The 23,529-nt window shown below is 39.3% G+C and overlaps 1 long non-coding RNA gene across 2 annotated transcripts; it reads left to right on the top strand.

The window, feature by feature from the left end:
* The first annotated feature begins 3,155 nt into the window (after positions 1-3,155).
* On the top strand, positions 3,156-19,319 carry LOC113879984. 2 transcript variants are annotated; one of them, XR_003507553.1, is made up of 5 exons: positions 3,156-3,866; positions 3,948-4,152; positions 14,316-14,427; positions 16,053-16,146; positions 18,812-19,319. It is a non-coding gene; the product is annotated as an uncharacterized LOC113879984 (long non-coding RNA). The 2 variants fall into 2 exon arrangements; XR_003507552.1 differs by having other exon boundaries at positions 16,050-16,146.
* Positions 19,320-23,529: the final 4,210 nt, after the last annotated feature.

Raw genomic sequence — 23,529 nt, 5'->3', positions numbered from 1 at the left:
TAGACACTGCATTATGTACTTAACATTTGTGACCTCATAGAGTCATCACAGCAGCTTTGTAAAGTAGCTGGGTCCTACTTTTACTTGATTAGACAACTGTGGTTTCAGGAGGTTAATGAATTGACCCTGGTTAAAATGAGCTGACCTGTGATTTGACAATTGGCCTTTCAGGCTCAAACGTCCACTCCCATGGCCCTCAGCAGAGACTGAGAAGTACCCATGTAGCATATAAGTTAAAGATATAAATTAGTTCTTTGACTTATGTACATTTTAAGTTTCGACATTGTGGGGAAATTCCCTGTACTCCCTTAGAGTAAAGGAAAGAAGTGGTGCCATCTCAGTAAGTGATATCCCTGCTGACAGACCAAGACTCCCATTTGGATGGACTCAGATTCGTCTCTGAACCTTGAACAGGCAATGGAGAAGGAAAAGCTTATTCTTTCTCTTTGTTTTAAGTCATCAGGTTTATTCCAGTTTGGGCAAACAAGAATTATTTCAATCCATCAATTGGATTTTCAGTTCAGCAATTAGAACTTTTAGTGAAAAATTATTTTTAGACTCTGCCGACACATTGGCTGTCAGTCTCTGTTATGGAAACTAAGAATGAGTGTTAACTAGATATTTCATAGGTTGGGATAGATGGATGCAGAAATAGGTAACGAACAACTTTTTGGAGACTTCCCTAGGGGTGCAGTGGTTAAGATGGTTAGTAAGACATCTTCTAATGTAGGCAGTATGGGTTCGATACTCAGAGAAGCTAAGATCTCACATGACCCAGGGTCAGACAGCCAAAACCCTAAAATAGAAGCACCATTGGAACTAATTCAGTAAAGACTTTAAAAGTGGTCCACATCAAGAAATCTTAAAAAAAAAAAAAAGCTGTTTTAAAACAGGCCAAATTTTATTCATGTCAAGAAAGTTCATTTAATATATAGACAAACTTTCACTTTTTTTTTCTTTTGTTCAAGGACATGAGCTCACTCATTTTTATTGTATGTTTTTGCTTTAAAGGTTTCCCAAGAAACCTGGCACTGATTTAGGGCCTACATCAGACAATGAAGTCTTAGATCTTAAAACCAAGGTAAAGTGTTTTGTTGTGAAATTAGTTTTCCTGCTCTGAAATTAGTTTCATGTAGTATTTACTCTTATGATTAGACAGTGGAAGTGACCAATAGATTCAAGGGATTAGATCTGATAAACAGAGTGCCTGAAGAACTATGGATGGAAATTTGTGACATTGTACAAGAGGCAGCTATCAAGACCATCCCCAAGAAAAAGAAAAGCAAAAAGGCAAAATGGTTGTCTGAGGAGGCCTTCCAAATACCTGAGGAAAGAAAAGAAGCAAAAGGCAAAGGAGAAATGGAAAGATATACCCATTTGAATGCAGAGTTCCAAAGAATAGCAAGGAGAGATAAGAAAGCCTTTCTCAGTGATGAATGCAAAGGAATAGAGGAAACAATAGAATGGGAAAGGCTAGAGATCTCTTGAAGAAAATTGGAGATACCATGGGAACATTTCATGCAAAGACGGACACCATAAAGGACAAAATGGTATGGACCTAAGAGAAGCAGAAGATATTAAGATGAGGTGGCAAGAATACACAGAACTCTACAAAAATGATCTTTATGATCCAGATAACCTGGATGGTGTGATCACTCACCTAGAGCCAAACATCCAGGAATGTGAAGTCAAGTAGGCCTTAAGAAGCATCACTATGACCAAAGCTAGTGGAGGTGATGGAATTGCAGTTGAGCTATTTCAAATCCTCACAGATGATGCTGTGAAAGTGCTGCACTCAATATGCCAGCAAATCTGGAAACTCATCAGTGGCCACAGGACTGGAAAAGGTCAGTTTTCCTTCCAATCCCAAAGAAAAGCAATGCCAAAGAATGTTCAAACCACCACATAATGGCACACATCTCACATGCTAGCAAAGTAATGCTCAAAATTTTCCAAGCCAGCCTTCAAGAGTACGTGAACCATGAACTTCAGATGTTCAATTTGGATTTAGAAAAGGCAGAGGAACCAGAGATGGGAATGCCAGACCATTTGACCTGCCTCCGGAGAAATCTATATACAGGACAAGAAGCAACAGTTAGAATTGGATATGGAACAATAGACTGGTTCCAAATCAGGAAAGGAGTACATCAAGGATATCAATTTACACCCTACTTATTTTACTTATATGCAGAATACATCATGTGAAATGTTGGGCTGGATGAAGCACAGCTGGAATCAAGATAGCTAGAAGAAATATCAATAACCTCAGATATGCAGATGACACCACCATGATGGCAGAAATTGAAGAACTAAAGAACCTCTTAATGAAAGTGAAAGAGGAGAGTGAAAAAGTTGATTTACAACAAAACATTCAGAAAACTAAGGTCATGGCATCTGGTCCCATCACTTCATGGCAAATAGATGGAGAAACTATGGAAAGCATGACAAACTTCTTTTTGGGGGCTTCAAAATCACTGCAGATGGTGACTGCAGCCATGAAATTAAAAGACGCTTGCTCCTTGCATGAAAAGCTATTCCCATCCTAGACAGCAGATTGAGAAGCAGGGACATTACTTTGCCATCAAAGTTCTGTCTAGTCTAACCTATGGTTTTTATAGTAGTCATGTATTGATGTGAGAGTTGAACTATAAAGCAGGCTGAGCGCCAAATAATTGCTGCTTTTGAACTGTGGTATTGGAGAAGACTCTTCAGAGTCCCTTGGACTGCAAGGAGATCCAATTAGTCCATTCTAAAGGAAATCAGCCCTGAATATTCATTGAAAGGACTGATGCTGAAGCTGAAACTCCAATAGTTTGGTCATCTGATGTGAAGAACCAACTCATTGGAAAATACCAGTTCTGGGAAAGTTTGAAGGCTGGAGGAGAAGGGGATGACAGAGGATGAGATGGTTGGATGGCACCCCGACTCAATGGACAAGAGTTTATAAAACCTCTGTGAGTTGGTGATGAACGGGGAAGCCTGGTGTGCTGCAGTCCATGGGATCGCAGACAGTCGCATACAACTGAGCAACTGAACTGAACTGAACTGATGTTGATATTTTCATAAAATTTGAAGAACAGTGTAGATGCATAAAAATATATTAATAAAATCATATGAAATGGAGGCTTTGCTCATAGTATATCCTTAAGAATACTGATATGTTACTGATCTATTGTATATAAAGTCTAAATATATGTGTTTCTCCACATACGTTATTATACTTGCCCTATGGGTTTAACCTTGTTTTTTTTTTTCCCCTGTTTCATGGAAGCAGCTGAATTTTTCCCCCCTGTTTCATTGGTCTCTAGCTGTTTGACAAACAGAATAGAAGTAGCTTATCGTGTTTGCAGTTCTAGCTCATCTAAATAAGGTTCTGTTAAAACCTAAACTTTCATATTTCCCTTCACAAGTGATAATCCATGTATATATTAACCATGGAAGCAAATTTCAAAATATAGCAATTAATTTAAATGTCTTAGTTTTTCAATAGTGCTCTAAAGTACCGGGGATAAATTATTACTCTAGAACATTTGGGTAGAGAAAGTAATCTAGTGAATGTCCTAGTATTTGTATAGCAGTCAATCAGGGGTAAGGAGAGGAACATCTGGGGCTTCTGATGTCATCTGTCATAATCCTTTCCCCATGAGCAGATCAGTCAGTGACAGAACTGGGATTTGAATCCACATCTGAATGACTCCAGAGCCTGTGCTCATTGTGTTAGATCATAGAGGAATGGGGGATGTTATAATTCTTTTATTCAGGTTGATACTTGTTATATTCTTCAAGCTCTTAATTTCTTCTCCAGCATGTCCTGAAATCAAAGTTAATGAAGCTAATGAAGGCTTCTCAGCAATCCACGAGAAACAGTAAGTTATTTGAAGACTGTCCTCCTGGTGTTATTCCTTGATTTGAAATGACACATGTTCTCATGTACTCTCTCTGTTCAGTGTACTAGAAGCAAAATGTGGCATTTTGAGACCAGAGAGTACAACTTTCTCTCAGGAAAATAATTCTGATAGTAATGTTGAAGATGTGGTTGAAACATTTCCGAAACCATCACCCTGGTTTGAGGGCATCTGTCATCCTGCCTTCCCATCGCCTGAGTCTGTTTCATAACTTCTCAAGTCTGTAGCAGGCCTTGGTCATACAAAGGTAAGTTTGCTCTGTTTGTAACTCTTCCTTTCCTGTATTTGTTCACATACCAGTCCCCTGATCCTTATGGTGACAAAAAGTATCCCACCACAGAAATAGAAGCCCTCAAAGTCACAATATGAAATGGTGTGATAATAAGAGCCATACATGTGCATGATTCAGATTTATAAATATTGGCATACTAAGTATGCTGTTATGAAAGAAAATAATTACAAAGCACTGAGAACAACTAAATGCATATGAAGATGGGGAGGAGGATGAAGGGGAAGAATTCCTTTAAGAAGGACAAGATGAATATAAGATGGAATGAGGGTGAAGATGAGACAGATATTATACAAACACAACAGAAATTGTGGGGTCAGTCAGACCAGGAACTCTATATTATAAATATGTGAGAAATTATTTCTAATTCAACTTAATAAGAGAAAGTGAGGTTGTAAAAAAACAATGCTCATACTTTTTTGAATGACATATAGCTGATTTTTATGAAGAACTAAAAAAAATGTGTGTTCCTTTTTTTTTTTTTTTTTTTCCGGTGATTGTTTTCGAGGTTGGTGGTGGTTCTAGTTTTTTCGTTGAATTGAAGTGTAGTCAGTTTAAAATACTGTGTAAGTTTCAGGTGTATAGCAATGTGATTTGTTTATAGTTCCCTCTGGAAGTTTATTTAAATTTGAAGGATTTCTCTTTAAAAAAAAAAAAATTCTTGCTTTGAAATTAATGAAGCTATGTCTTCTATTTAACCTAGCAAAACTTTTGTTTAGAGATAATTCAAGATGAGCCCTGTTTTAGGCCTCCAGAGGTGTATTATGAATTAAGAATTTCTGGCCCTTCTGTTTCTTGTGGTTTCTAACTTCCCATCAGTTCAGTCAATCAGTAGTGTCCAACACTAAATACTTACTGTACTTATTTAATTTATCTTACTGTTTGCTATAACCTTGGTGGGTGTTTTAGATCTTTCTGAAAATAAAGAGGAAATACAGAAGCATTTTATCTATTCTTTTTACTAAAATTATAATTTATAATTTTATAAATGAGATTCTTAATCTCTCTTCATTAAATGAGAAAATTTTCAGCTGCAACATTCTGAAATAAGAAATGTAGAAGTATATTTTTTCCTCTGGAGAGATTCTGATTTCTTTTTTCTGAATGTCAGCAAATAATGGGTAATTACATACATTAAATGAATGAGATCACAATTTATGCTTTTTTCTTATATAGACTGCTGCTGCTGTTGCTAAGTCACTTTAGTCATGTCTGACTCTGTGCAACCCCATAGAAAGGAGCCCACCAGGCTCCCCCGTCCCTGGGATTCTCCAGGCAAGAACACTGTAGTGGGTTGCCATTTATATAGACTACTTGTTATTATTAAATAATAAGGAAAGAAAAATTACCACCAGAGTTTATAAAATTATCTGTGGAAGATATTTTTTCTTTTAAAAATATCTCTAGCAACATGTACCTTCCATATTATTTTTATTTATTTATTTTTTGTTTTAATCGGAGGCTAGTTACTTTACAATATTGTAGCAATTTTGCCATACAGGGACATGAATCAGCCATGGATGTACATGTGTTCCCCATCCTGAACTTCCATCCCACCACCTTCCCCATCCCATCCCTCTGGGTCATCCCAGTGCACCAGCCCTGAGCACCCTGTCTCATGTATCGAACCTGGACTGGCGATCTGTTTCACATATGATAATATATATGTTTCAATACTATTCTCTCAAGTCATCCCACCCTTGCCTTCTCCCATAGAGTCCAAAAGACTGTTCTTTACATCTGTGTCTCTTTTGCTGTCTCGCATATAGGGTTATTGTTACCATCTTTCTAAATTCCATATAAATGCATTAATATACTATATTGGTGGTTTTCTTTCTGGCTTACTTCACTCTGTATAATAGGCTCCAGGTTCATCCACCTCATTAGAACTGATTTAAGCATATTCTTTTTAATGGCTGTGTAATATTCCATTGTGTATATGTACCATAGCTTTCTTATCCATTCATCTGCTGATGGACATCTAGGTTGCTTCCATGTCCTGGCTATTATAAACAGTGTTGCGATGAACACTGGGGTACACCTGTCTCTATCATTTCTGGTTTCCTCAGTGTGTATGCCCAGCAGTGGGATTGCTGGGTCATATGGCAGTTCTATTTCTAGTTTTTTAAGGAATCTCCACACTGTTCTGCATAGTGGCTGTACTAGTTTGCTTTCCCACCAACAATGGAAGAGGGTTCCCTTTTCTCCGTACTCTCTCCAGCATTTATTGTTTGTAGACTTTTGGATAGCAGCCATTCTGACCGACGTGAGAGAGTACCACATGGTGGTTTTGATTTGCATTTTCCTTATAATGAGTGATGTTGAGCATCTTTTCATGTGTTTGTTTGTCATCTGTATGTCTTCTTTGGAGAAATGTCTGTTTAGTTCTTTGGCCCACTTTTTGATTGGGTCGTTTATTTTCCTGGAATGAGGTGCAGGAGCTGCTTGTATATTTTGGGGTTTAATTCTTTGTCAGTTGCTTCATTTGCTATTATTTTCTCCCATTCTGAATCTCTCTCTGCAGCATCCTTATAGTTTCCTTCATTGTGCAAAAGCCTTTAAGTTGAATTGGGTCCCATTATGTTTATTTTTGCTTTTATTTCCATTACTCTGGGAGGTGGGTCATAGAGGACCCTGCTGTGATTTATGTCGGAGAGTGTTTTACCTATGTTTTCATCTAGGAGTTTTATAGTTTCTGGTCTTATGTTTAGATCTTTAATCCATTTTGAGTTTATTTTTGTGTATGGTATTAGAAAGTGTTCTTGTTTCATTCTTTTACAAGTGGTTGGCCAGTTTTCCCAGCACCACTTGTTAAAGAGACTGTCTTTTGTCCATTGTATATTCTTGCCTCCTTTGTCATCAATAAGGTGTCCATAGGTGCATGGATTTATCTCTGGGCTTTCTATTTTGTTCCATTGATCTATATTTCTGTCTTTGTGCCAGTACCATACTGTCTTGATGACTGTAGCTTTATAGTATAGCCTGAAGTCAGGCAGGTTGATTCCTCCAGTTCCATTTTTCTTTCATAAAATTGCTTTGGTCATTGGAAGTTTTTTTGTATTTCCATACAAATTGTGATATTATTTGTTCTAGTTTTGTGAAAAATATCGTCAGTAGCTTGATAGCTATTGCATTGAATCTATAGATTGCTTTGGGTAGTATACTCATTTTCACTATATTAAGTCTTCCAGTCCATGAACATGGTATATTTCTCCATCTATTTGTGTCCTCTTTGATTTCTTTTAACAGTGTTTTATAGTTTTCTATGTATAGGTCTTTTATTTCTTTAGGTAGGTATATTCTGAGTATTTTACTCTTTTCGTTGCAATGGTGAATTGAATTGTTTCCTTAATTTCTCTGTTTTCTCATTGTTCATGTATAGGAATACAAGGGATTTCTGTGTGTTAATTTTACATCCTGCAACTTTGCTATATTCATTGATTAGCTCTAGTAATTTTCTGGTGGAGTCTTTGGGGTTTTCTATGTAGAAGATCATGTCATCTGCAAACAGAAAGTTTTACTTCTTCTTTTCCAATCTGGATTCCTTTTATTGCTTTTTTCTGCTCTGATTGCTGTTGCCAAAACTTCCAAAACCGTGTTGAATAGAGTGGGCACCCTTGTGGTGAGAGTGGGTACCCTTGTCTTTTCCCTTGTCTTTTCCCCTCAAGTCAAGTTCCTGACTTGAGGGGAAATGCTTTCAATTTTTCACGACTGAGGATAATGTTTGCTGTGAGTTTGTCATATATAGCTTTTATTATGTGGAGGTATGTTCCTTCTGTTCCTGGTTTCTGGAAAGTTTTTATCATAAAAGAATGTTGAATTTTGTCAAAGGCTTTCTCTGCATCTATTGAGATAATCATATGGTTTTTATCTTTCAATTTGTTAATGTGGTGTATTACATTGATTGATTTGCGGGTATTGAAAAATCCTTGCATCCCTGGGATAAAGCCCACTTGGTCATGATGTATGATCTTTTTAATATGTTGTTGGATTCTGTTTGCTAGAATTTTGTTAAGGATCCTTGCATCTATGTTCATCAGTGATATTGGCCTGTAGTTTTCTTTTTTTGTGGCATCTTTATCTGGTTTTAGTATTAGGGTGATGGTGGCCTCCTAGAATGAGTTTGGAAGTTTACTTTCCTCTGCAGTTTTCTGGAGGAGTTTCAGTAGGATAGGTGTTAGCTCTTCTCTAAATTTTTGGTAGAATTCAGCTGTGAAGCCATCTGGACCTGGGCTTTTGTTTGCTGGAAGATTTTGGATTACAGTTTCAATTTCTGTGCTTGTGATGGGTCTGTTAAGATTTTCTATTTCTTCCTGGTTCAGTTTTGGAAAGTTATACTTTTATAAGAATGTATCCATTTATTCCAAGTTGTCCATTTTATTGGCATATAGTTGCTGATAGTAGTCTCTTATGATCCTTTGTATTTCTGTGCTGTCTGTTGTGATTTGTCCATTTTCATTTCTAAGTTTTGTTGATTTAATTTTTCTCCCTTTGTTTCTTGATGAATCTGGCTAATGGTTTGTCAGTTTTATTTATCTTCTCAAAGAAACAGCTTTTAGATTTGTTTATTATGGTCTCTTTTGTTTTTTTTTGCTTTTCTTTCTGCCCTAATTGTTAAGATTTCTTTCCTTCTACTAACCCTGGGCTTCTTCATTTCTTCCTTTTCTAGTTGCTTTAGGTGTAGAGTTAGGTTATTTAATTGACTTTTTTCTTGTTTCTTGAGGTAAGCCTGTATTGCTATGAGCCTTCCCCATAACACTGCTTTTACAGTGTCCCATAGGTTTTGGGTTGTTTTGTTTTCATTTTCCTTAGTTTCTATGCATATTTGATTTCTTTTTTGATTTCTTCTGTGATTTGTTGGTTATTCAGAAGAGTGTTGTTCAGCCTCTATATGTTGGAATTTTTAATAGTTTTTTCTCGTGTAATTTATGTCTAATCTTACTGCACTGTGGTCAGAAAAGAGGTTTGGAATGATTTCATTTTTTTTTTAATTTACCAAGGCTAGATTTATGACCCAGGATGTGATCTATCCTGGAGAATGTTCCATGCACACTTGAGAAAAAGGTTAAATTCGTTATTCTGGGGTAAAATGTCCTATAGATATCATTTAGGTCTAACTGGTCCATTGTATCATTTAAAGTTTGTGTTTCCTTGTTAATTTTCTGTTTAGTTGATCTATCCATAGGTGTGAGTGAGGTATTAAAGTCTCCCACTATTATTGTGTTATTGTTAATTTCTGCTTTCATACTTGTTAGCATTTGCCTTACATATTGTGGTGCTCCTATGTTGGTGCATATATATATATTTTTTAATTGTTATTTCTTCTTCTTGGATTGATCCATTGGTCATTATGTAGTTTCCTTCTTTGTCTCTTTTCATAGCCTTTATTTTAAAGTCTATTTTATCTGATATGAGTATTGCTATTCCTGCTTTCTTTTGGTCTCCATTTGTGTCAAATAAGTTTTTCCAGGACTTCACTTTTAGTCTGTATGTGTCCCCTGTTTTGAAGTGGTCTTTTGTATACAACATATATAGGGGTCTAGTTTTTGTATCCATTCAGTCAGTCTTTGTCTTTTGGTTGGGGCATTTAACCTACTTACATTTAAGTTAATTATTGATAAATATGATCCCGTTGCCATTTACTTTGTTGTCTTGGGTTCAAGTTTATACACCCTTTCTGTGTTTCCTGTCTAGAGAAGATCCTTTAGCATTTGCTGAAGAGCTGGTTTGGTGGTGCTGAATTCTCTCAGCTTTTGCTTATCTGTAAAGCTTTTGATTTCTCCTTCATATTTGAATGAACTCCTTGCTGGATACAGTAATCTGGATTGTAGGTTTTTCTCTTTCATCACTTTAAGTATGTCCTGGCGTTCCCTTCTGGCCTGAAGAGTTTCTATCAAAAGATTAGCTGCTATCCTTATGGGGATCCTCTTGTGTGTTGTTGTTTTTCTCTTGCTGCTTTTAATATTTTTTCTTTGTTAATTTGATTAATATGTGTCTTGGAGTGTTTTGCCTTGGGTTTATCCTATTTGGGACTCTCTGAGTTTCTTTGACTTGGATGACTATTTCCTTCCCATTTTAAGGAAGTTTTCAACTATTATCAGCTCAAGTATTTTCTCATGGCCTTTCTTTTTGTCTTCTTCTTCTGGGACTCCTCTGACTCGCATGTCGGGGTGTTTAGCATTGTCCAAGAGGTCTCTGAAGTTGTCCTCATTTCTTGTAATTCTTTTTTCCTCTATGCTTCATTTATTTCTACCATTATATCTTCTACCTCACTTATCCTATCTTCTGCCTCCGCTATTCGACTGTTGGTTCCCTCCAGAGTGTTTTGATCTCATTTATTGCATTATTCATTATTGATTGACTCTTTTTTATTTCTTCTAGGTCTTTGTTAAACATGTCTTGCATTTTCTCAATCCTTGTCTCCAGGCTATTTATCTGTAACTCCATTTTGTTTTCAAGATTTTGGATCATTTTTACTATCATTATTCTGAATTCTTTTTCAGGTAGACTCCCTATCTCCTCCTCTTTTGTTTGGTTTCGTGGGCATTTATCATGTTCCTTTACCTGCTGAGTATTTCTCTGTTTTTTCATCTTGTTTAGATTGCTGTGTTTGGGGTGGCCTTTCAGTATTCTGGCAGTTTGTGGTTCCTCTTTATTGTGGAGGTTCCTTGCTGTGGGTGGGGATAGTTGGATTGTCAAGATTTCCTGGTTAGGGAAGCTTGTGTCGGTGTTCTGGTGGGTGGAGCTGGATTTCTTCTGTCTGGAGTGCAATGAAGTGTCCAGTAGTGAGTTTTTCTATGTCTATGGGTTTGGTGTGACTTCGGGCAGCCTGTATATTGAAGTTCAGGGCTATGTTCCTGTATTGCTGGAGAATTTGAGTGGCTTGTCTTGCCCTGGAACTTGTTGGCTCTTGGGTGGTGCTTGGTTTCAGTGTAGGTATGCAGGCTTTTGGATGAGCTCTTATCGATTAATGTTCCCAGGAGTCAGGAGTTCTCTGGTGTTCTCAGGTTTTGGACTTAAGCCTCCTGCCTCTGATTTTCAGTCTTATTCTTACAGTAGCCTCAAGACTTCTCCATCTATACAGCACCAATGATAAAACATCTAGGTTAATGATGAAAAGCTCCTCCACAGTAAGGAACACCTGGAGAGGTTCACAGAGTTACATGGAGAAGAGAAGAGGGAGAAGGGAGATAGAGATGACCAGGAGTAGGAGAGGGGGAATCAAAAGGGGTGAGAGCAAGATAGCCAGTAATCATTTGCCTATGTGCTCTCCACAGTCTGGACCCCTTGGAGAGATTCATGGAGTTACAAAGAGAAGAGAAGAGGGAGGAAGGAGACAGAGGTGACCAGGAGGAGAAAAACGTGAATGAAAAGGAGAGAGACAGATCCAGGCGCTAATCATGTCCCTAGGTATTCTCCACAGTCAGGAACACACAAAGAGATTCAAAGAGTTGGGTAGAGAAAAAAAGAGGCAGGGAGGAGATAGAGGCGACTTGGTGGAGACAAAGAAGAGTCAAAAAGGGGAGAGAGCAATCAAGCCAGTACTCACACTCCCAAGTAAAAATGGGTACTGAAGATTGGGTTCTTAAAGGTACACAATTGATAACAAATACCAAAAAGCAAAGATTAAAAATCTAGAGTAGAGGTTAGACTCTGAAAAATACAATATTAGAAAAACAAAACAAAGTCACAAAAATTATGAAATATATACATGAAGTTTGCTTTAAAAATAGGGTCTTTTTTTTTTTTTGCAAGATAATAGTAGGTTCTAAAAATGAAAATTGAAGGAGTAATGTCAGGGGACATTCAGCTTTAAGGAATCCAATATGTTATTCTTTTCTTTTGTGTGCCATTTCTCAAGGATTCTCTATTTCTCATCAATTGCTGCAGGAACGAGCAGAGCTGCACCCAGTTCTTGGGACTGAGATCCTGTGAAAGGGCACCTGCTTGGTCCCTTCAGTGACTCCCTCCAGTGACCTCACTGAAATGTGATCTGCTCAGTTATGTGGACATGCAATGCTCTCTGGCCCTTCGAAGATTGTTATTTGCTTGGTTTTGTTTTTGCTCAGTTTTTTTTTTTTTTTTTTTTTACTGCCTAAAGCTGCCTTGTATGAAGATACATAAACATGCTTTTCTGCAAACAAAGCACTCGAGACTTGTTTCACTCGAGACTTGTGTCCCCTGCATCCCTCTTCTCGTAGACTCCAGTCCCCAGGTCCTGGTCTGCAAAAACCATGACGGAGTAATAGAGAACTTAAAAATAAAAATAAAATAAAATAAATAAATAATGATAATAGTAAAAATATATCTAGGAATTTCTCTGGAGCTGTTGTGGGCAGTGTGGGGTCAATTCAGTTTCAAATAGTTCCTTAATCCAGCTTATACTTATAAAGATCTATAGGCCCCTTCCAATGTAGTCGCTGCTAACTACATGGTTTTAATCTGTTGCACTCGTCACTTCCAAAGCAGTTCCCTCTGTTTATTTTAGCTTCTTCCTTTTGCGTTCTCTTCAGTGTCTAATTTCTATCCTGACACAAGGGGGGCGAAGGTGGTCACTTATTTAGGCTCATTTGTTCAGTACTGCTGTGGGGACAGAGGGACACTGCAAATAAATATCACTGGCATGTGTGGGGAGCGCTTGCAGCTTCTCGGCCAAACTGGGTTTGCCCCTGCTCATGGTGCATGTGCTTTCCTACTCTACACTCCTCAGGCTCTAGGTTGCTCTGCCGAGGAACTATCTGAGGTGGGCCCTGGGTTGCATGCATTTCTGAGGTCTAAGCCACTCAGGTTCTGGTTCTCAGGTAGTCCACAAAGGGGCAGACTTGGTTGGGCCTGCATTTTTTGTCCTTCCCAGGTCCGAGCAGCTCAGGTGACCAGGTGCTTGGTGAGCTCTGTCTCCCCAGGTGGGGAGTGCGTCTTATCACATCCCTGGTCCCAGCAGCTCGGTTTCCTGGGTGAAAATGGGTGCTCCCATCTCCAGTGTGCCGTATGTCTCTTCTGGGGAGCTGATCTCTGGCTGTGACCCTCCCAGCAGAAGTCTACCATCCAGAATCCCAAGGGGTTTTGGTTAGCGACTGGGTGCCTGCTTGCAGCTTGGTAGAGGATGCCTCTCGGGGGCCGAGTTTGCCTCTTTCCAGCTCTGGCTGCCCCCATCCTGCCTCCCTGTCTCTAGTTGGGGATGGGCCGACCCACAGCCATCTAGGTCTCCTCTGGTATTTGCTCAGTCCTTTGTTTTTTGAGCAGGCCTGGCAATGCCTTAGGTTAGGGCTTTTTGCAGGATAGTTCTCTCTCTCTCTCTCTCTCTCTCTTTCTCTCTTCTCTCTCTCTCTGGCTATCCCACAGTTTGGGTTGCTATCTCATGTTAGTTCCCTCAGATTGCCCCCTCAGGGCATTCAAGCCCAGTCCTTACCCTAAGCAGTGCAGCCCGCTCCTCCCTGTTCAGCCCCCACTTGCTGGTGGTGGATGCAAGTGCAGGGAGTTCCAGTTAGGCACGTGATCTGTGGGGTTTATTTATTTATGTATTTATTTTTCTTCCTGGTTATGTTGCCCTCTGAGATTCCAAAACTCCCCACAGACCCACCTGTGAGAGTGTTTCCTGGTGTTTGGAAACTTCTCCCCTTTTAAGACTCCCTCCCTGGGATGGATTTCCATCCCTACCTCTTTTTCTCTCTTTTTATGTTTTATATTTTGTGCTACCTCCTTTCAAAGACAATGGGCTGCCTTTCTTGGTGCCTGATGTCCTCTGCCAGCATTCAGAAGTTGTTTTGTGGAATTTGCTCAGCATTCAAATGTTCTTTCAGTGAATTTGTGATGGAGAAAGTGGTCTGCCCGTCCTATTCCTCTGCCATCTTAGGACTGTGCCCCTCATACTATTTTTAAGAAACTTAATTAATTTCAGTGTTTATAGATGTTAAATTACCATGTCAATTCTTTGTTATGTGAAACTAACGTGTAAATTCTTCCATATAGAAAAGTTAGTCATTGGGGTACTTGATTTTTTTACTTGTTTTTTTCTTTCCCAATGTGAATATTGAGTCCTTGTTGATCATCATAAATGTATTAGAAAACTTTTAAACCTTCAACTTGGATAATGATAGTTTTACTCCTTTTTTTATATCTAGGTTATTCCTTTAATCTTTACCTACCATTCCAGAAGACATAGATAAGAAGTTACAGTCGTTAGTGTGCTGTTTACAGGGAAAGAGGCAGTAATCCATCTGAATGTTAAAACAGGTTTGTAAAAAAATCCATTTATTTTTAAATGAAGGATAATTGCTTTCCAGAATTTTGTTGTTTTCTGTCAGACATCAACAAGAATCACTCTTAGGTACACCCATGTCCCCTCCCTCCCAAACCCCCCTCCAATCTCCGTCTCCATCCCACCCTTCTAAATTGTTGAAGAGCCCCTCTTTGAGTTCCCTGAGTGATAGGTCAAATTCCCATGGGCTATCTATTTTACATATGGAATTGTAAGTTTCCATGTTACTCTTTCCATCCATCTCACCCTCTCCCCTCTTCCCCCTCACCCGTGTCTCTAAGTCTGTTCTCTCTGTCTGTTTCTCCATTGCTGCCCTGCAAATAAATTCGTCAGTACCATCTTTCTAGACTCCATACATATGCGTTAGTATCAGATATTTATATTTCTTTTTCTGACTTACTTCACTATGTATAATAGGATCTAGGTTCATCCACCTCAATAGAACTGACTCAAATGCATTCCTTTTTACAGCTGAGTTGTGTTCATTTGTATATATGTACCACCACATCTTCATCCATTCATCTGTCGATGCCCATCTAAGTTACTTCCATGTTCTAGCTATCATAAACAGCACTGCAATGAACATCAGGGTGCATGTGTCTTTATCCATTTTGGTTTCCTCAGGGTATACTCCTAGGAGAGGGATTGCTGGGGCATATAGTGGTCTTGTTCCTAGTTTCTTAAGGAACCTGAATACCATCTTCCATAGTGGTTGTATCAATTTACCTTGCCACCAGCAGTGTAAGAGGGTTCCCTTTCCCCCCACACCCTCTCAGGCATTCATTGTTTGTAGACTTTTTGATGATGGCCATTCTGACTGGTGTGAGGTGGTATCTCATTGTAGCTGAGCAGTAAAGAATCTGCCTTCAGTGGGAGACCTGTGTTTGATCCCTGAGTCGGAAAGGAGGGCATGACAACCCACTCCAGTATTCTTTCCTGGAGAATCCAATGGACAGGGGAGCCTGGAAGGCTTCAGTCCTAGGGCAGCACAGAGTCAGACATGACTGAAGCGACTAAGCAGCAGCAGAGGTAACAGACTTCTGCATGATGGCCATTCTGCCTGGTGTGAGGTGGTATCTCATTGTAGTTTTGATTTTTATTTCTACTGTGGTTTTTTACCAAATCAATGTTGACAATATAAGGCTTGAGGCTTAAAAGTATTGCTACATTTGGATTGTCAAGTTGATCTGCAAGGGACAATTCAAGAGAAGCAAAAGCATGGGAAATAGTAATAAATATGTGAGGCTATAATAACACCAGTTAGCTTTAGTGATGTTTTAGTAAGTGCAAACAATTTTGCATAGCTTAAGTAGCACGTGCAGAGTACCTTTATGGCAACCGTACTTGAAGTAACATAAAGTAACCGTGCCCTGTTTGAAGGAGGCAGCTATGGAAGGATATAAGAAGGGCCTGATCTCTTAGATGTGGCAGCCACTTCTTGGTGATGCAGCACCGTGTTTGAATTCAGCATCCTGGTTCTGTCATATGGAAACTGTGGGATCTTGGCAAAACCTGTCTTCACCAGGTTAAAAGTAGGGTATTTCTTCAAAAGTGATTAGGAAAACTTCATGCAACTCATTGTTACCATCCATTCTAGCAGAGTATCTCTGAGAGCCTTCCACAGAAATATGTGGATCATTTACCTGGAACTGCTGGTCAAAGAGGAAAAAAGACATTAAATGGACAAGTAGAAGGTAAGAACTGTATTTTACAGAAAAATCATTTGAAAAAATGTTGATTGAAATTGGGAATGCTGACACATTCTAATAGGCACAGAAAATCACCTGTCGGATGAGTAGTGAGAAAAAAGATGAGAAAAGGAGGGCAATTATGTATCTTATCAGGTGTCTACCACAGATTACATTGAGAATCCAGTTTAAGGAACTAAATTATTAGTTCTTAGACTTACTTCACAGTCCAATGTTTAAGACCTTGTCCGGTTAAGACTCTCCAATGAAGGTGGTGCAGTTTCGATCCCTGCTCAGGGAATTAAGATTCCATGTAACACATGACCAAAAACAAATCATTAATTCGGTTTCAAGATACTCTATGACCTAAGGAAAGTTAAGAAATAAGAGGGAAGAGGGAATGGAGGATGAGAGAGGCAGAGGGTACAGGGAAGAAATGAAGAAAAGGAAGCACAGGTCTGTGGGGGAAGGGGGCAATAAGTAATGAAGGTCTTTAGATAAAGCAAGAATATTTGACATGGATGGTGAATGTGAAGTGAGCTTCTGGCACCAAAACTTGTCAAAGAAAAACAGCAAAGTTCTCGCCCCTTCCTGTTTACTCGTTATTAGGAAGACGTTCAGAACTGTGGTCCCTGGGCATGCAGAGTGGTGTGTCATCCTCTGGGGGAGCGTGGGCATAGGTACTCAGCTGTAATGCGTGCAAATTGGTGTCATATGAAATGTTGCTGCTTTCCAGCATGGTGTCACATGGGACAAAACAAGAGAACTGGAAAGGAGGATAGAGCAGGGGGTGTGATGGGGAGACTAAAGAACCCACAGCCTCATAGAGAGTCCACTGGAAGGTTTCCAACTTCTAATGCCATTTCAGTTTAGGGGGACATGTTCACGTGAGGAAACGGAGGCTGAGATTTCCGGAGAATGAATTAAATTGAAGTCATGTAGAAGTAGACTCCATGTAAACCAGAGTTTCTCAAAATTTAATTAGTCACTTGGGGACCATGTGTGAAGTGCACATGCTGAGCAGGAGGTCTGAGATTCTGTGTTTCTAACAAGCTCTCTGAGTAGCAAGGGTGTAGCCTTGCATATAGAGAAATCTGGAAGAAGAGCATTGGATAGTGCAGGACATAATAGGATCAAGAAAAAGCATCATTTTGTGTTTCTTTCTGAGCGTGTTTATAGCCAGAGGGAAGCAAAGAGTTGAAGTAGCAGTTATAGGTGTAAGATACCATTGCTAAGCAAAGAGGGAGAAAGAAATTGTAGGTGTCAGGGAATGTTTAACTTTAGGACTCCTGTGTGTTGTTTTCTGTTTCTCATGAACCCTCTGTTCCTTATCAGTTCCTGGTATACAGGAACAAGTGGAGCGGTATGCTGTTCCCAGGACTGAGGTCATGGGACAGAACACATACATGGATTTCCTTCAGTAACTTTTACCCTACAGTAAAACCGTTTAGTCACGACACTCTTACTCAAGATATGGATTGTCTTCTGGCCTTGTGGCGATTGTTATTCCTTGTTATTCCCTTGGTGACCGTTGTTATACATCTGGCTTTTGTTCTTTTCTTAACTTTATTTTTTGCCTAAAGCTCCCTTGTATAACAATATATAAATTCACACAAACATGAAAAATGCACCCTTGTTCCACTAGAGACTTGGGTCTCCCATGTCCTTCTTTGTCTCTCTGGCTAGTTCTTTGGAGCATGGAGGCCTGCCGAACTCACTTTCCTGCCTGGGCTTCCAAGACCTCTTTGAGAGGATACCCTGTGCCTTAGTGAGCGGTACAAGCCCTATTCTAGGGCTTTATTGGTTTTCCATGTAACCCAGGGAATATGAGTCTCTCTCTTTTGCTTTCTTTTCTTCGACTCCGGTCCACCAGGCCCCAGTCTGTTAAGAAGACCACAGGTAGGGGTGATCCATAAAAGGATGCCAAGGGGGAAGATTTAAGTCCAAAGATCCAGAGATTATTACCCTTTGGATAGGAGAGAATCTAATGAAAGGACAAAGGGAGGAAAGGAAGGCCTTAGGGAGGTGAGTTTGGAGTTGATGAGGACACTTAAGAGAACTCCTTCTAGATGACTTCAGTGTATTTGCCCTGAAAAGAGATAAGATCATTATTGCTCCAGATAATCCTGGAGGTGGGAGGGGGTGCTAGAAGTGGGGGAAACCACAACCCCTCCGAGTAACTCTTAGGCATCAAAGATATATGTTGTGCTTGTATTTGTTATTCAAATTAGATTAATTTGTAAAAGGAGGCATTGACTTTTTTTTAAAGATAGCTAATTCTTTGAAAGTTGTTTCATAGAAATCCTTTGAAGCATTAGCATGATGTACCAAACCAAACTAAATTTTGAGGCCAAACAGATTAATAGGGTTCATTTCCTAAATTCTAGAAATACTTTTAATAAATACTACACTGAATTTGAAATATGCAAGATTTTTAATTTCTAATAATTCTGTGGCAATTAAATGTAGTATTTCCTTTTCACTATCTTTAGTGGATTCCTATGTCTGTCTTACCAGTGTCCTAAGATCCCCCTAAAAACAAGACACTAAAACTGAATATATTCAGTGCCAAGGCTGAATGCGAGGATTCTGCTCAGTACTAACTCTGCATGAATGTACACTGGCTTTCATATTTACATGTAATTAATTTTATGGCCCTTTTTCCTTTGAGATTCTCCTGGGAAATATCCTAACGTGAAGATAAACACGTTCATGATTTTACCCTGAATTCTGAACTGTGGATCGTCTCCTATGTATATTATTTAGTAGTCAACTTGTTTCTAAACCCCATTCAGCCAGCAGTCAGAATGAAAGAGTCTGTTGCTAGTAAAACAGTTGGAATGAAGGATTTACAAACATCCAGTTCAGGTAAATTTTGCAATACACAGTTAACTCTGGAAAGAGGGACACTGAACTATTTGAAATGCTCAGTCTTCATACTTCTAATATTTTCTTTCCAAATTTAATTGAAGAATTGGACATACATAAAGCAAATGCTATTGTTGATACCTGTGTTTTGAAACAAAAGATATTTATAAGCATAAGAACAAGAAATTTTTAAATTGTAAGCTTAAACTCAACATGTTTCTGTATATGCTTTGACACTCTGAAGTTCTCACTTTGGAATCTCTATACTTCTCAGGAACACTCTGAGATTAAATTTTAGACTCTAAGTTTTTTCCAATGTCCAAAAGTGCTTGTTTGAACTCTAACCTTTCCTTAGAGTAAAACTTCACTTGCTAATATGTCAGTTGTATTTCAGCTTATAATTGTTTCATTATAGTGTTGTTACACAGATGAATGTAGGCCAATCAGGTGTTTTGATGAGCAGGCTGTGTGTGTGTGTGTGTGTGTGTGTGTGTGTGTGTGTGTGTTTGTATGTGCGTGTGTTTGTGTGTGTGTGTGAGTTTGTGATGTCTTTGATTATTAGAAGTAGGGGAAGTAATCATACTTTAATGACTATTGGATAGACCTAATCTTTTGAAACAGTGATTCTGAAAGTTGTTGGCTTTAGGATCTTATTATACTTCTAAAAATTACTGAGAATTCCAAAGAACTTTTGTTTATGTCTATTGATGTTTACTATATGGAAGTTCAGTTGAGTACAGTCGCTCAGTTGTGTCCGACTCTTTGCAACCCCATGGACTGCAGCACACCAGGCTTCAATGTCCATCAGAACTTCCAGAGTTTACTCAGACTCAAGTCCATCGAGTTGGTGATACCATCCAACCATCTCATCCTTTTTCTTCCCCTTCTCCTCCTGCCTTCAGTCTTTGCCAGCATCAGGGTCTTTTCCAGTGAGTCAGTTCTTCACATCAGGTTCCCAAAGTATTGGAGTTTCAGCTTCAGCATCAGTCCTTTCAATGAATATTCAGGACTGAATTCCCTTTGGATGAGTGGTTGAATATCCTTGCAGTCCAAGGGACTCTCAAGAGTCTTCTCCAACTGTACAATTCAAAACCATCAATTCTTCAGTGTGCAGATTTATGTACTGTCCAACTCTCACATCCATACATGACTACTGGAAAAACCATAGCTTGGACGAGACAGACTGATGTTGGCAGACTAATGTCTCTGCTTTTTAATATGCTGTCAATGTCAGTCACAGCTTTTCTTCCAAGCAGCAAACGTCTTTTAATTTCATGGGTGCAGTCACCATCTGCAGTGATTTTGGAGCCCCCCCAAATAAAGTATGTCAGTGTTTCTTTTCTTTCCCCTTCTATTTGCATGAAGGGATGGGGCCGGATGCCATGATCTGAGTTTTTTGAATGTTGAATTTTAAACCAACCTTTTCATTCTCCTCTTTCACTTTTATCCAAAGGCTCTTTAGTTCTTCTTTGATTTCTGCTATAAGGGCGGTGTCATCTTCATATCTGTGGTTATTGATATTTCTTCCAGCTATCTTGATTTCAGCTTGTGCTTCATACAGCCCAGAATTTTGCATGACGTACTCTGCATATAAGTTAAATAAGCAGGGTGACAATATACAGCCTTGACATACTCCTTTCACTATTTGAAATCAGTCTGTTGTTCCATGTCCATTTCTAAGTTGCCGGGAGCCGGTGAGGCATTCTCCTCATGACAAAGGTCATGAGGAAGGAGGCTCGGCATACGCAAAGGCGGGATCGAGCCTCAGGAGTCCCCCCGGATATTCTCGAGCATTGTCCCCCAAAAAACCAGAGTCTGCCTACTTTATTGCTTTGTGCTCTCACCTCTGACTTTACTGGGGGCTGTCCCCTACCACCATCTCGCTCTCTCTCTGTCAAAGAGTTAACTTATAGCTCCAATTAATAAAGTTCCTGGGCAATTAGGAGTGTTTAAATCCAAACCCCTCAGATGGCTCTCTAACTCGCCTGACAAGTTTACCCGGACTCCTGCAGCTATGCATACGATTGTTTACAGTCTCCTAGCTTCCAGAGGCATGGGAAGCTTAAGATATTCAAATAGCTTAGAGCCTCTCAGAGAGTTAAAAACTGTCAGAATAAACTAGTAAAGGATTTCATTGATGAGTCAATGCTTGTTGCCAAGTTTTCACATCCCCTGAATTGTATCCTTGAATGTGTATTAATTAATAGTTGGTATATAGTAAAAAATAAGTAGTGGCCTTGGTGTTAGTAACTTTAGACCCTTAAGGTAATAAATTCTTTCTTTGTTGTAAACCCATTACACATCCGCCCTATAGGAATGCAATTTTATCTTTGGGAGATGGTGCCAAACCTTAAAATAATTACTCTTAGAGAAAATAAGTCTTTGTTGATAAGTCCTTGTCAAGAGTCATAAAATGTTAGTAGGCCTTCTGGCCAGAAGATGATGTAAATCACCTAAACCATTTGTATACAATAAATTTGCAGGAAAGAAACCTTGGTTTTTGATAAGAATCAAAGACTGCTGACTTTGCATCCCCTATTATCCTCTGTGTGTAACTTAGGGTATAAAAGCCCCTGTTAAAAATAAAGCTATGGGCCTTGTTCACCAATGCTTGGTCTCCCCATGTCATTCTTCCCTTTAACTTCCAGCTGAGTCTCCATCTGGAGCGCGGAACCCACCATGCTTATTAATTATGCCTGGGCTTCTAAGACCCACTCGAAAAGGTGTCTAGGGTGAGGCACCTTCCGCTATTCGAGAGGGCGCCTGCGGCCTACGTAAGTGGTGCAAACTTCTTGTCTTGAAGTTTTATTGGTCTCCCGCATAAACCAAGCTACTCAGCTTCTTTTCTCCACTGAATTTTCCTACTGAGCTATCCTCATTCTATTATTCTTTACATCTCTAATTAGCATATAAATAGTCACCTAGGCCGTCTCTCCTTCGAATACCCTGGATCAGCTGGGGCTGGTCCCCAGCACTAAGTGTTGCTTCTTGACCTGCATACAGATTTCTTAGGTCAGGTGGTCTGGTATTCCCGTGTCTTTAAGTATTTTCCAGTTTGTTGTGATCCACACAGTTAAAAGCTTTGCAGTGGCCAATAAAGCAGAAGTAGATATTTTGTCTGGAACTCCCTTGCTTTTTCGATGATCCAGTGGATGTTGTCACTTTGATCTCCGGTTCCTCTGCCTTTTCTAAGTCCACCTTAATGTCTGGAAGTTCACGTTTCATATTCTGTTGAGGCCTGGCCTGGAGAATTTTGAGTATTACTTTGCTAACGTGTGAGATGAGTGCAATTGTGCGGTAGTTTGAACATTCTTTGGCATTGCATTTCGTTGGGATTGGAATGAAAACTGACCATTTCCAGTCTTGTAGCCACTGCTGAGATTTCCAGATTTGCTGGCATATTGAGGGCAGCACTTTCATAGCATCATCTGTTAGGATTTGAAATAGCTCAACTGTAATTCCATCACCTCCACTAGCTTTGTTCATAGTGATGCTTCCTGAGGCCCACTTGACTTCACACTCCAGAATGTCTGGCTCTAAGTAAAGGATTACACCATCATGCTTATCTGGATCATGAAGCTCTTTTCTATATAGTTTTTATGTGTGTGTTCTTACCACCTCTTCTTAATACCTTCTGCATCTGTTAGGTCCATACTATTTCTCTCCTTTATTGTGTCCACTTTTGCATGAAATGGTCCCTTGGTATCTCTTACTCTCTTGAGGAGATCTCTAGTCTTTCCCGTTCTATTATTTTCCTCAATTTCTTTGCATTGACTACTGAGAAAGGCTTTCTTATCTCTCCTTGCTATTCTTTGGAACTCTCCATTCAAATGGGTATATCTTTCCTGTTCTCCCTTGCCTTTAGCTTCTCTTCTTTTCTCAGCTATTTGTAAGGCCTCGTCAGACAATCATTTTGCCTCTTTGAATTTCTTTTTCTCTGGGATGTTCTTTATCAATGTCTCCTGTACAATGTCACGAATCTCCGTCCATAGTTCTTCAGGCACCCTGTCTATCAAAACTAATCCCTTGAATCTATTTGTCACATCCACTGTATAATCCTAAGGGATTTGATTTAGGTCATACCTGGATGGTCTAGTGGTTTTCCCTACTTTCTTCAATTTAAGTCTGAATTTGGCAATCAGGAGTTCATGATCTGAGCCACAGTCAGCTCCTGGTCTTGTTTTTGCTGACTGTATAGAGTGTCTTCATCTTTGGCTGCAAAGAATAGAATCATTCTGATTTCATCATTGACCATCTTGTGATGTCCATGTGTAGTAGAGTCTACTACATGTGTAGTAGAGTTTACTACTCTCTAAAAATAATTACTCTTGTGTTGTTGGAAGAGGGTGTTTGCTATGACAAGTATGTTCTCTTGGCAAAGCTCTGTTTGCCTTTGTCCTGCTTCATTTTGTACTCCAAGGTCAAATTTACCTGTTACTCCAGGTATCTCGTGAATTCCTTCTTGTGCATTCCAGTCCCCTATATTGAAAAGAACATCATTTTTTCAGTGTTAGTTCTAGA

This window comes from Bos indicus x Bos taurus, chromosome 21 (assembly GCF_003369695.1).
Source record: "Bos indicus x Bos taurus breed Angus x Brahman F1 hybrid chromosome 21, Bos_hybrid_MaternalHap_v2.0, whole genome shotgun sequence".
In the NCBI taxonomy this organism is placed as follows: Eukaryota; Metazoa; Chordata; class Mammalia; order Artiodactyla; family Bovidae; genus Bos; species Bos indicus x Bos taurus.
This window is presented reverse-complemented; position numbering and strand designations above follow the sequence as displayed.